This window comes from Phalacrocorax aristotelis, chromosome 2 (genome assembly GCF_949628215.1).
Source record: "Phalacrocorax aristotelis chromosome 2, bGulAri2.1, whole genome shotgun sequence".
NCBI classification, from domain to species: Eukaryota; Metazoa; Chordata; class Aves; order Suliformes; family Phalacrocoracidae; genus Phalacrocorax; species Phalacrocorax aristotelis.
Window position 1 is genome coordinate 140,559,102 of NC_134277.1, and position 12,820 is coordinate 140,571,921.

The following is a 12,820-nucleotide window of genomic DNA, read 5'->3' on the forward strand; positions in this document are numbered from 1 at the left end:
ACAATTACTAATGGGAAAGTCAATGGGGCAACCAAGACAAAGGTGTGGTTTTTCTTGGGGCTGTTGCAGTTTTTGGAGGAAGTGTGCCAGGTGCTGCAAACCAGAAATGCACAAGATCAATGCAGCCCTTTCTGCAGTCGACATATCAAAATGGTATCATGTACACTGATGCAAAATTACATATTCTTCCAGTATTTTTGCAGATTTAAATATGCTAAGGATGAGTTAAACAGTAAAAAACCTCACTTGTATATCTTGTATATTTCATGGGGTCTGTAGACTGGGCTACTGCTTTTAATATACATGGGAAGGAGTCAGGCAGGAGCAGAAATAGGGCAAGAGGAAAGAAATGGAGCGTGCCAGGTATTTTGAAAGCTTGTTGCTACTGGGCCTGCTGGGAAGATGGGGATATTAGGGCTGGTAATGGCTGTTTTTTGAGGTGCCGACCATCCCAGCAGGAGTAGTTATCACCTCATACGCTGCCGCCCATGAGTTGGCAATACCAGCAGGAGCAGCGAGGCCAGCTTTCCAGCATTCTGGTGTAGGCAGAGGGAGCACTGGACCGCAGCCATTTCACAGATCCCAGCAGCCTGCTCTCTTAAGCAACTTTGCCTGTGCTGAGAGAGAATCCTGCTTCTGATTGTGGGGAATGAAAAGAGAAGCTAACGTTTTTTCCACTTTATCAATTGTCTCCCAGTTTGCTTGGTGCTGGTAATTACGCTACTGGAAATTTCTACTTCGTTTGTTTTTGTTTATGTTCTTAGGTTGCAGGATGATAATGTGATATAACAGTAATTAATTTAAAGAGCCAATGACAGGTCTATGCAAGAGAAATTTATTATACATAGCAAAATATAAATAGTAAAAGTTTTGTTGCTGTGTGAACAAAATGCACATTTGTAGAAAAAATGCACCCCAAAACCAACTGGCTTTTTCTACTTGGCAAACTAATCAGAGAAATTATTTCCTTTTTTTTTTAACATATTGCTTGTGATCCTAAATGCTGTAGATTGCAGAAAGCCACACAGCTGCACTTACTCCCTTTACTAGGTATGGTTCAGGAAAGCATAAAACATTTATGAAAGACAATATCGATATTGCACATGTAAAAATGAGCAATTGCACCTCTAAATGAGCGTGTAATTGTAATTGCAAGTGATTTTAGTTTTGTAATGGATGGCACTTCATAGGAAAGTAATGGCTTTGTGCTGAAATGAAAGGACTCTTGGGTCAGCCTGGGGGCAGACTTGTGCTTGCAAGTTTAAAAAGCCATTTTCAGCACAATTTGTCATTCAGCTGTACAGCCAAATGTAATCAGCCTATTTGCGTATGTAACTGTGATTTATTTAGCAGTACTTTTTGGGGAGATTTTTTTCTCTAAAGCCACTTTCAAAGTAATTTCATCACAAAGCAAAAAAAGCATTATTTCTAATGCTGTATGCTTTATCAGTCAGTCAATAGAACAAACGCTGAGAGACAAGGATGTACATGCAAATGTCTACATGTGCACACAGAATATTTTAGTTCAAATTTGTGAAGTGGCTCCTTCAGCTACTGACTTGTCCTGTGACAGCAGCACAGGGAAAGAATAAAAAGCTTTTTTACCCCTTGTCTGTTCCTGAAGTTAAACTATTTATTGATTCTATGCTTTCAATAGATTTGAGAATTCAGATATTAATTATGAGTATTAATCTTGTTCTTTTTGACTAGAAAAGCTGTTGAACTAGAAGTGGGAAGCTATTGCTCTAGTGCTTACCATATGTAACGGAAAAGGGGTTTGAATGTTTATGAACGGCATATAATATTATGTACATTAATATATGCAAATGCATTTTCTTCACATAAAAAACTCACTTCTGTCAACTGGTGCTTCTCTTGGATTAGGATTTTGTATTTTTCTTTAAAAATATTTTTCTGGGATCATTAATTATAACAGATTCTCAACATTTTTCTTCAAAATTTCTGATTTCTGTGAATGTAGAGAAAAATCTTGGCAACATGGATCAAAGGCACCATTTAAATACCAAAAAATTCCCAAAATGGCAAATAAAAAGAATTTTATAAATAAATATATAAAAGACATATTAAAATTAAACATTCATTATTTTAGGGGAGGACTGCCTGGCTCAACTCTCATCACTGAGTGATGGCAGGACTGAATTGCAGAGGTTAACTACCACACCTAAACTGAACAGTGCATGCAGGGTGTATGAACTGAATATTCGCAATAACTGCAGACACTGAACATCAGAATTTCAACCGACCTTATTCTGTGGGCTCTGAAAAACCACCTGCATGTCCAGCTTCTCAGAGGGGATCCCAGAAGCTGCTGGCAGGAGGATTAAGAGGGAGAAACGCCCATGGAACCTGTAGGCTCTGTTGTGTCACAGGGGTTTTACCTGTAGTAGGGTCTGCTCTCACTGCCTGGCCCAGCACAGGCACTTCACACCTCTCAGAGGTGTTTTGATATGCTGAACTGTGCCTGTGTTGAAGGAACTGGAATGTGGAGGGCACGTCTCAGATGCAGAGCTTTGTTCTGCAGTGATTGTGTTGGGTAGTGGAAGAAGGTGCCACAGGACAGTTGATGCCTAGACTGCTAGACTGCAGCTAACAGCTTGATGAACTACCTTGGGTACAAAGGAGGGTATCAGAAAGTGTCAAGATATCTACTGTTTGCTTATTTTTTTGTATCAACAAAAGCATAAGAGAAAGAAGTTAGGAAAGATTTGTGGTCCTGCATGAATCAATCAATAAAAATCTGCCCAAATCTGTCATCATCCAGAACAAAATTATAATCTGTGTATGTTAAGGGAACAACCCCCCCCTCTTGGAAAGAAGAGGTATTGTCTATGTTTAATTAGCGTGAATCTAGACTCCTTTTTGATCAAGCATTGTTTATGTAGCATTTGATGTTTTAATATTTAACCTAAGCTTAGAGACAGGATATCTTTGCCATTAGCATTATCCATTTAATCAAGGACAAATGTTCCTTTTGGAAGAAAATAAAGGAGAGCTGGCAAGAGAAAATAGCCTTGAGTTGTCCTTAGGTGACATGTGACAATGTATGGATGAAAAGGGTTAGGGTACTTCATCCGTAAAGATCACCAGAGACCACCAAGGACCCCAGAAGAGAGGAATAGTTGATAATATCCTGGAAGAGCTCAATTTGCTTTGAGAGGCTGGAATTCTGAAATTGTGGCTTAATGAATTTGTGCAAGTTTTGAATTTTTCCTGGGTTTGGGTCAGAATTTCACCTGCTGTTTGTATAGATTTCTTTACTCTGAATTCTTACATCTGATATATCTATGATAGCTGAATTACAAGACCTAAAAATCTTCATATATGCTGGAGTTAGTCTCTGAATATGAAAAGAAACTTCAAGAGGAATCAGCTCATGCTCGAATAGAATGCAGAATTTTGCTCTCCAGTATTTCAGTTGTAGGAATTGGGTTTAGTTTTTATGCTGATTGGGATGGTTGTCAGAGGCTTTAATACCAGGAGTATAGATAGTGTCTTATGACTAAGACATTGCTTCCTTTAGGTTCAGGCTAAATCAGCATGATTCAGCAAATGCCGCCAAAACCTGTACTGATAAATAAAGATACAGTAAATGGGAATAGTAGAGTCAGGTCCAAGAGCATAACAGGAAAAAAAAAACCCAAAGTTTGGAATGTATCATATGGGTAGCGATTATGAAAATTACACACATGAAAACTATTCATTCGTTTTTCTCTGGATTGAGGTAATAACCTCTTTATGTCACAGCTGTGGGAAAAAATGGTTATCAAAACTGTTGAAAATTTTAGTTTGCATGTCAGAAAGGAAATATGATTTCAAGGTAGTAAAACTGTTACATGTTCAGATGTGTGTATATACATATGACGGGAAGAATGACCTAAGTGAAAATGAATCCTTTTTAAATTAATCCATTGTAATGCACCCTGGGAAATCAGATTTGCTTTGTCACCTTGAAATACATTTTTGTAAAATTATTAAATGAAAGTTACCACATATTGGAATGGAATAAATCAGACTTTGTTTTCTAGATGCAAGATATGGCCAGTTTATAAGGAACCAGAATAAAGTTTCTTACTTATATTGTCATTTAAATTTTAATTTATTTAAAAGAGAAGGAGCTTAATATTTCTATACAGTTTAAGTTAGTACCTGTCTTAATTCAGTTCACTGTTCTTGTAGGTGGTAATGTGTATCTAATAGCTTGTAACAATGAACTATCCAGGCAGCAGTCAGTTTCACTTTAGGACACACTGATTTTTCTGCATTACGTGTCTTCTCTGTTTCTGTGTTCTTCTATGTGCACAAACATCAGGGTTTTAAAAACTTTCTACAGCAAGTGCACTTTCCAGCCCTTTCTGGCTTTGCACCTGTAGGTATACTGCAGGACAGATAATGCTTCCCATAATATGCAGCAGACATTACAATCGTGGAAAAGGACAGGGAGAACTACTGTAGCTTCCTCACAGTTCACATTCCCCGTTCCCTCTGGAACCAGGACAAGGAAGAGGCAGGGGAAGAGCCTTAGTCTTGTCCTAAAAAAGAGTCTGGAACGTACCCTACCTACAGCATAGAGATTATCTGGCTGCTGCGTGGGTTGTTGAAGACAGTGAAAATGTAAGAATATTCTGTGCTTCACAGCATGGAACTGTGATCTCTGACCGTGCAAAGTAGAATGAGAGAACCAAGCTAGTGCACTGAAGGGATCTGAGAAATAGCAGTTAGGAGGAGTGCAGAAGAAAGTCTGGCACTGGAAGTCAGGTCTGTCCAGTTAGTGGCTGCCATTCCTCTGCCAGAAACAGCAGTTTGATAAGAGTTAGTGAAGTCACTCCTGCCTGGGCAGGGGCTCCTTGCAACAGAAACTGTCGGAAGCAGGAAGGCTCTGGCGAGTGAAGACTTGCACTGGGGCTCACTAAGGGAAAATTAATGCATTGTGGGGCTTGGGTTGGCATTGCCCACTGGAGATTACCCTGCTAATAGGAGCCAGAAACTGTACAGCTTATGCTTCGATACACTCACTGTTTACTTACTCTCAGTTATCTAAGCTTGCCACTTCATTGTAGCAATGGACCCGTGAAATTTCAGCTGTTTATATAACTCTGGACAGCAGGTTGTTCTGGCCAGAAAGGTGGTTTTTCTCACCCAGATGGTCTGGATTCAATTCTGTAATTTACTGTGTGCCTCTTAAACAGGGAAAAAGCAAAGGTCACCAAACAGCAAATGAGAATAAGGAACAGGAGCAGGCCAGAAACAAAAGAATTGTTGCTGTCGTTAACCAAACATAGGATAAATTAAAAACAAACAAAAAAACCCCCACAAAAATGGTGCCCAGAAGCCCTGTTCTGGAACTGAAGCCCTACAATGACCCCAAGCGTCAAAATTAATTTGATTTTTTTGAATACACAAAAGTCTCTTGTTTAGTATATGAAGTGGAAAAAGAAATTCACTCCCTGTGAAATGCACAGTTGAAGTCTTTGACATTATTGAGAATAAGCACAGGTTGTGGCCCCCTAACTGGAAAAAGCTAAGGGATTTTAGATTCATCTTACTAAAAATAAAAAGGAAAAATAACAAAAAAAATCAGATAAAGTTCTAATTTCTACGTAGGAAATACTGTTTGTTAACCAGTCTCTTCTCTGAACATATGCTTACAGAGGCATCTGGCCACACCAGGTAGTTACAGGTATTCCTTTGTTTTAATTTATAAATCTTATTTTCTAGAGCTCTAGAAGTATTACAGTAATACTCTGCCTTGGTCTGTAACAAATTTGTATCAGTACATCTATCGTATCTCTCTAGATTATATTTTTCTACCACAGCTCATATTAAAAGCTTTTAAAAAATATTTTGGGATAAATATTTTTATGAAGAGCTTTGATCCAGATTTAAAGTTCATCATACAAGTGTAGTGAAAGAAAGTGGAAAAAAAAAGTCTCAGTTTATATAAGGTGTAGCTAAAAAAAAGACATTTTTCCTCAAAGGCTGTAAATATAAAAAAGATGTTTAGGCAGGTATTTTACTTTTCATGCTGTCTTTTAACTGCAGCTGCCAATTAAACCCAAGGTTTGTGAGAACCCTGAAATTTTTTTGAATAGTCTTTTTAATAACATATTAACTGCAGTTCAATCAACAGATATAACCTGTTTTCAGATATATTAAGTTACGAATCCAAAGTTTTTAATTAAGCACAAAAGCATTTAGGAAGTTGAGCTTTTGAAGGGAGCCTTCTCATCTGTTCTTCACAGAAGTCCATTGCTACTCTTCAGAAATCTGTTTCAATGAGAAATGAAACAGCCTGTGAGCAGCTGTGAGCCCCTCTCCACCCCCACACAACCAGGGGTAGGAACGCATATTTTGGAAGATAAACAGGGGTGTCAGTATCCCACTCCGAACATAAAGCATATGCTGCCCTGCGCTAGGAATTTGTTGTTCAGTCTGTCTCGCTGCTGGAAATTGACTTCCAAGGACTCCAGTGGTATCAGTCTTTTCTCAGCAATACCATTTTTTGCAGGATAAGTTTTGATGTCTTGGATCCAAGGAAAGTTAGTGATATGGCCATCCTTGAAACCATATTATAGGTAGTTTTTTACTAAACTGAAAATGTTCTATCACTCTAGTCAGGGAGTATCAAAGAGAAAGAAATGGTTAGATTCATTAAAGCATATATTCCTCATCAGTTTAGAAAAGATTATAGACTTAGAAGAATGACAGAGATTCCATAAATAATAATGAAATAGGAAACTTAGGGTTCAGTCAGCTCACATAAATATCTCATTAAATCAGCTCACACCAAGGCTTTCCTTCAAGCCGAGATTAGGATCTGCTGTTATTTGAAAATTCCATTCAAGCTTTCTAGCTCAACCAGCCTGTGCGCTTACAAGGGTGAAACTAAAAGGAGATAATCCTAGTAGGGAAGTAAATTAAATTTCACAAACATAAATATATGAATTTTAAATTTTATCATTCTTTTCTCTGCCTACTCTCAGAAATCAGTATTAGCAACAGTCCAATACATTTAATGCTGTATTAAAAATACCTGAGCTCTTTTGGGCATAACAAGATTATAAATTGTGCTATGGTAATATTGCCTGTCCTGGCAGTGCTAGAAGATCTCGCTCCTATCGCTACACTGATGGCCACTGCCCTTACAGCCAGGCTGCTCCTCTGGTGCAGAGCTGGGTAGCGTCATGCCAACACAACGCCGCGCTGCCTGTGCACGGCAGAAACTGCTTTCCCCACGCACAGTGAGGCATGACATGGAGTTCTCCATGCTCTTGACCTGCTCTGTCTTCTTAACGCTGAAAGCATAGGAAAATTCAATAGTTTGACAAAGCCTGAATAATAGGAGGCAATGATATTCTTTCTAGAATTCATTGGGTACAAAACTATGAATTGGAAAGCTTTCATTTACACTCTCCCAAAATGAGATATATCTCAAGCTTGCAGTATGGATTTCTCTTAAAAAGAAAAGGGGTGGGAGAGGAGTATTTATTTATAGTTTTTCAAGCCAATTGCACTACATGTTTGTTTTCAACTAAATTGAAACATAAAGGCTGCAGAATGTTTTTGTACTGGTTTAATGACATTGGTTTAAAATCACTATATTGAACAGATTATCTTTTCTGCTTTTTACCTTAAAACAAAGATGAAGAAAAAAAAGGTTATTCTCACTAATTTTTGCTTTGGCAATCTGGAAAAAGCATTCTTGTTAAGCTTCCTGCCATAGGTTTAATACCAGAGCTATATAGTGTCTTATCACTATGTGATTTCTGCCTTTGCAAAGTAAATATACAGTATGTTTGCTCATCTGAGGTTTTATTATCCATAATAGCTGTTACATTAGCCCTAGTGAGACCACATTTGGAGTACTGTGTCCAGTTTTGGGCCCCCCAGTTTAAGGATGTGGAACTGCTTGAGCAAGTCCAGTGGAGAGCTACCAAGATGATCAGGGGGCTGGAGCATCTCCCTTATGAGGAAAGGCTGAGAGACCTGGGTTTGTTCAGCCTGCAGAAGAGAAGACTGACGGTGGATTTCATCAATACCTATAAATATCTAAAGGGTGGGTGTCAGGATGACGGACTAGGCTCTTTTCAATAGTGCTCAATGACAGGCCAAGGGGTAATGGGCACAAGTTGGAACACAGGAAGTTCCACCTCAATATGAGAAAAAAACTTTCCTGTGAGGGTGCCAGAGCAGTGGAACAGGCTGCCCTGGGAGGTTGTGGAGTCTCCTTCCCTGGAGACATTCAAAACCTGCCTGGACGTGTTCCTGAGCACCCTGCTCTAGGTGTGCCTGCTCAAGCAGGGGGATTGGATGAGATGATCTCCAGAGGTCCCTTCCAACCCCTGCCATTCTGTGATTCTGTGATTATATTTTCAAAATTTGGAAGGAAAACCCCATTTGTAAGGTTGTGCCGCCTTTTTGCTAACGATCACAAAAGGTGTTAATTTGCTGCAAGCCTACCTACCAGTCAATGAAATCTATTGCATATCACCTCTGATACTGGCGACAGGGTATTTTAAACAAAACTGGAAGTGTTTTGAATAGAAATGCAGATTCTAATGGTTTTTCAGGAAACCTCCAGCATCTGTTCTGTTCAGCAATATGTAAATGAGACCACTTCAGTGTTTTTCTAATCAGAATAAAATGCAGGACTTTGGGGACGGTTCTCGTGTTAGTACTGTGTAAGACAGCGACGCTTGCAGTGATGAGTGTTTCATCAGCCTTTTCAGGGCTTGTAAAGAGGGCTGACTGCAAACCAGCGTAGGAAGAGATTAATGCATAGCAATGATGAGGAACCTTCAGGATAGGCTGATGCAAACAGTGGCAGTGTCAAAGAGTAAGCCCAGAAGACCAGCTCATAGCTGAGGTTCTCTCCATCCACATCCTTTTGCTGTGTAGTTAGGTGGATAATGATCGGGAGTACTAAAAGGACCTTCTCAGGGATGCTGCAGTCCTCTGTGGACTAGGTATTATGGTAAAAGGCATACCATGAAAAAAAAAAAAAAAAAAAAGTAGCAGCCTAGATAAAGGTTGGTTTAAGTAGAATTTAATGTTAAGGAATCATTAGGTGTTTCTTCCTCATTTGGCATAGCGTGATTTCCTCTATTCCTGTTCCTTGGTCTGACTCTCGCAGATGGTGTTTTCTACCTCTGCTTCTGTGCCACTGTCCCCCTCCAGGTTTCTTCTTGAACCTGACCCTCCCTGCTGCTTTTTTTCCTTCCTTCATGTTGCCCAGTTGCCAACAAAACAGTCTGCAGTACTGAAGGAGGCAGAACTTGCCTTCTTTCAGGCATGGAAGAAGGAGGAGTGACATAAAAGCCACGTGCATTTCCTGCACCTCCAAAATGAAGGTACCCATTTGACCAGTTCAGAGGAAACAGGAGATGTACAGTATAGAACTGATCTTCTGACACTTCTAACAAATGTCTGCTGAGAACACATAGGTGAAGTTTTTCTGAGTCTCGTAACTTAGCCATATTGCAGCTCCCTTTCACAGGAGAGTTGAAAACACGCCTGACATAATGCCAACTGATCCTGCCACACTGCTCCAAGGCACAGGGCAGGGAGAGCTGGAATTTTCTGGCTATGTGGTTTTATTTAAGCATCAACAAATAAACAGTTTTTCCCCTGCTCTCATTCCTGGGAAAACAGTACTATTTAAACTGAAATTGCGCAGATAATAAGCCAGAGACAGACACCTCGGGTGGAAAATTTTTATCTAAAAGGTTAATGATCAACATTCTAAGCATCAAAACAAAATAAGAGACAATTAAAGCTCAGAGAATGGAAACATTATGCAAGTTAAATATTTTTTTAAAGCACTCTTTCTAGTTCATTGACCTTTCAATCAAAATAACAGTAGTGTGCATTTATGTTAAAAGGAAGGTAAGGTACTGTTTTCTTACTCCTAAATAAGAAAGGTACACAAGCTATAAATAGCACTGTAGGCTCTTTCAGCCATCTTCAGCATTGATGAGAGCTAGCTGAGTCATTTTTTGATAGGAAACAAAAATAATCAGAGAATGCCACTGTGTGAAACTCATTTCTGAAGTGCAGACTCCTAAGGTGATTGCATTTTCAGTGAAAAAAAGCAGGGAACTCTTGAGAAAACCTGCATGTTCCCCACTGACCCATCTGGTGGGCGTTCGGGGTCCCCTGCCACGCAGCCTGCTCAGGGTGAGATCTCCAAGCTTGCAGAGCAGCTCAGGGGGTGCGTTACACTTTTCAAATCGATGTTCAGAAGAAATCCTGTTAGTAAAGATTAATTTCTTCACGGTGCTTCATGTTTTATCTCTCTGAAATGTTTAGAAGTTACATTCAGTATGTTATAAAGGCACCCCTTAAAGAGACAAGAATTTAAAGTATTTCAAAAGTTTAACTTGAGTAACTGGCATATACTAAACACATTAGCATCAGTTACAGATCTAAAATTAAAAATATTCAAAGAAAAATACGATAATCACATTACAATAATAAGGAGGCCCCAAAATACTCCAGCAATGTTACATATGCAAAATTTTGGAGGCAAATAATATAAAAATCAAATTCTCTACCTATTTCCTATGTAGGCAACTATGCTAATTTTTCAAACAAACAATTGAAACTATGACAAGAAAGATGTATTATATGTGGGTAAAAGACTTCATTAAGTAACAGTGAACATTTAAAGATGTTGCTTTTGAAATACTAGAAATTCAGTCTGATCTACGTCTTTGGCCCGGACCTCTAAGCCTGACAGCAACTTCTTTCTCACACACTTTCTACTCAAATCAGTCTTGAAATTCCATCAGCTGCATAATTTTCCCTAGTAAATATTGCAAGAAAAATAAGAAGCATGCCCTCAGATGTGTTTTTCTAACCTCAGCCTCTTTGTCCCTCCCCCAATTTTTTTTAAACGCTAAGCAACACACTTAAATTTAAGTAAGCTGGAACTATAACCATGTCATTACAAATTGATATAAAGCTATACATTTACTTGGAAATAAATTGCTGTTTCACCATGCAAGATACACTGTTATTGGATAAAACCATAATATACAATGGTCCTTATGAACCCACATTTCTCATCCAGTTTTTTCTTTTAGCCGTTATTAAGTGGCATTAAACCCATTTGATAATCTTTTTACTAAATCATTGCAACAACATAAACCTTGTCATCTGGACCAGCAATTTCCAATCCATCCTCTGTCCTAGCTGTTACTTTTGTTCATAGGATTTAGCTGAACACACTTCGTAGTAATAACCTGTTAAAAAGAAGCCACGAAAACTTCTATACAGGTCCAGATCCAAAATCTGTTTAGCCCAATATCCTTTTTTCCCAAAGCAGCTACGGGTGAATGCCTACAGATGAATATAGAAGCAGGGAAAGTGACACAGGGGTACCTCCCCCATAGACTTCTCCAGCTTCCAGTGAAGTGTAACATGATGAGTTGCTAGCTAGTCAGGCTAACAAGTAGCTCTATTGTTCTAAAATAAAAGCCCTTTTGTGCTTAAAGCTGTAGGAAACTGAGCCTAGATATTCTTGTCTTGTTGGCAAGATTTTGTTATGGTTAAATCAGATTAAGTTCCTCTCCTCCCCCCTCCTTCAAGACCTCCAGCCTTTTATTACTTCATCTTCATGCAATCTGCTGTACATCAACTGTACCAATAAAATCGCTGAAAGAAATCTGAATTAAGGAGGCACTTTTAAAGTTATTTCCAAGCAGGCTTTTTCCCCCGCAGCGATGGGTGTACAGTGCAGTCACTCACACTACTTCGGGAACACTGCTCTGCTGCTGAGCTGTGGTACAGGAACAGGCACGACTGGAAGGCTGAGGAATGGGGGCATCTTAATCTGATATGGCTACCGAGACAAGCATGATTTAGAACTCCACTATAAAGAAAATAACCTTTGCTACGAAGGGGTATTTAACATGAATCCAGCTTTTGAACATTACACAGCATACTAAACGTTATTACAGTTTTCTATTGCAGGTAGTTAAGTGACACTCGTTTCAGTGTTGATCTACTTCTCCACAACAAATTTTTCGAAAGGGAAAGCTCAGTCCCTCGCATTGTAAATCTGAATCACATGTAAGAAGGAAAACAAGCAGGAAAACAAGCAGGAAAACAGGATGGGTTAACTTAACCCTGTTGTTCAGCATGCTGTTTCAATCAGCTAGGAGTGAAATGTAAAGCAGGCTAGCTTTACAAAAATGTTAAATATTTCCAAATAGCTGGCATGTATTGGCCACATCCTCCAGTCTGACAGTCACCATCTTTGCATAATTTTACTGATGTGTTTTTCAAGCTTGCTTGGAAGAACATTTCACAAACATTTTTAGAGGGCATATTGCATTCAGTGCAGTATTTTTGCCCTGTCAGAAAAGGCAGGCAGACTGATCTAACACAAGTCATCTTCGCTGCTACTCACCTATTTATTATTCAAGTCCTTCTAGTTACAGGGATTTTCTAGCACTCAATGTTAAGGTGCTGCCTTGGCTCTCCCTCTGTCTGTAAAGCCATAAGCTATGTTTGAAAGACCAGGAAAAGGCAAATATTACTCATCATCCATTTCTCAGCAATAAACCACTAATGGCTCCACAGTCACTTCAGCATCTTCTCTAAGCACTTCATGGTGTATTTCTTATCAGGCTGGTTTGAAACCTATAGTACCTTTCAACATGCTATTCATGACAAAGGTATCCTGATGATCTAATTTTTAGAAACACCACCCTCTAGCCTTTATTTTTAAAAGTATGACATAGCAACATGTATGAGGAGTACAAACAAACCAGTAAAACACCCATCAGTAGGTTCATAA